General features: G+C 33.2%; 1 protein-coding gene across 1 annotated transcript in view; it reads left to right on the top strand.

Moving 5' to 3' along the window:
• Nucleotides 1–1,856, top strand: part of LOC106678026 (low density lipoprotein receptor adapter protein 1-A) — a 40,915-nt gene that overhangs the window by 37,959 nt on the left and 1,100 nt on the right. The gene's annotated exons all lie outside the window — the stretch shown is intronic.

Raw genomic sequence — 1,856 nt, 5'->3', positions numbered from 1 at the left:
AATTGTAACTTTTCATAAGTTAATATCAGGTCAGTCATTCAATATTAATTGATTTTTTAAAGTTCATTTTACGATTGTTGTTATTTATGGTTCCAAACCACGGTATATTTTTTACCAAGATCGTGGATGTATAAATTAAAATTCAGTTAATAGATTTAGCGCTAAAGTTTTGTTTGTTAGTAGTTTCAGCAAAAAGTAAACCGTAGAACTTTTAGAGTTTACTTTATTTTTGAAGATCTGTTTTTTCTTGAAAATTGGAACCTGAATTTTTCCCGTTATTTGAGAATTGCTCTAGTGAACTATCATCTACAATTGCCTGGGAGCCTACACTGAATAAATTAAATGTTCTTTATCTATGCCGCCGATTCAGTGTGATATCGCCCAGACTGTTTTCCTTAGTGAAACACTAGATCTTTAGCGGTAGATTTTAGTCTATAAGGAAATCTGATCATTGATAGAGTGTGTCGATTAGAAATCTGCCTGACCTAGATTCATCTTTTCTGATCTTTGTAGGATCTTCTGTTTTCGTATTGGTTTTTACAAGGACTACGAGTCCTAGCATATTGATTAGCTCGTCTTGTTATTTTAGGCAGAATAATTAAAACAAAGATTAAATTACCTACTAAATATAGCAACCGAAGTTCTGTTCTATTGTTACAATATGCTATGTTGTAGCTATCCGATATTTGTGCAGATTTATAAAATAAAAAAAAACATTAAAAAATAGTCTCAGTGACATCCATTTTCAGAAAAGAGTTGTCATCGTCGAAAATATTGAGAGAAGAAGAGATATGAAGAAAACAAAGAACTGTTCAATGGAAGATAAAGAGAAAATGATGTCATCAACACCTAAGTAAAAACATGTGAATGACGGTATTGGTAAATAACAAGTGAAAGTATTGATTTCCGTCTAGTTACGTTTTAGAATTTTTTTCCCTGTGTCTGATGTACCTATTGCTTGGATAATGTTTAACATATATTAATATGTACAAAATTTATGTGCTGGACCTGGTATTGATAGAGGAAACTACTCTACCAAGTCGGCCTTCTGAACTTTTTTTCCGACCTCTGAGGGTTACCCAGAGCTTGCCGCCTCGTTATACCGGGAAAGGAAATGTCAAGATTCATTTTTCGGTAAATAAATATTAAGGAGATGAACCCACAACTCTGGGATCCGCGTTCCAACCAGCTCGGCGAAGGTCACGCCCTAATGATCTTAATCTGGATTCTCACAGTCAACCCACAGGATTTTCAAACGATACGTTCATGTCAGTTATTTTAAAAGATTGAGAATACAGCAGCGTGGTTTTACGATTCCATAAAACGGACAGGAAAAGAAAAATTTAAAAATACTGATAAAGTAAACCGCCCTCTCATCATGACGCTAGAAGAGCAGAAACCAGCAAATGTCTAGATCACAATTACATTTCATCACAACTAAAACCAGAATTATTTTGATGGAAGTACTAGCTATTTAAACATTCGGAAATTAGATATACAAAGGCATTAAACACCAATAGTGTGCACTTCACGAACCAAAAAATATTGGAGTTCTCAACCCAGGCCACTTTTTCTCTCATAGACTCAACTTACCCTAAGAGAATCGGAATTTTAATGAATATATATTCAGATTATATGAATTGCAATATAGTTAGTTTGATTTGTTTCTTAAAAGCGCAAGATTTTATGTATATTGTGAATTAATTGTAATGAATCTTCTGTCTACTGGATCTAGAAGAATTTTTATTTAGGCACTTTAGGCTCCAATGGATTTGATATATAGGAAAAACAGTGGATTAATAAAGGATTTAAGGATTCAAATTGACCCATTTGAAATGGGATATGGAGGATAAAGT

This window comes from Halyomorpha halys, unplaced genomic scaffold, assembly GCF_000696795.3.
Source record: "Halyomorpha halys isolate HHAL.00 unplaced genomic scaffold, Hhal_1.1 Scaffold120.1, whole genome shotgun sequence".
Classification (NCBI taxonomy): domain Eukaryota; kingdom Metazoa; phylum Arthropoda; class Insecta; order Hemiptera; family Pentatomidae; genus Halyomorpha; species Halyomorpha halys.
Note: the sequence above shows the minus strand (reverse complement) of the source record. Positions and strands in the feature narration are given on the sequence as shown.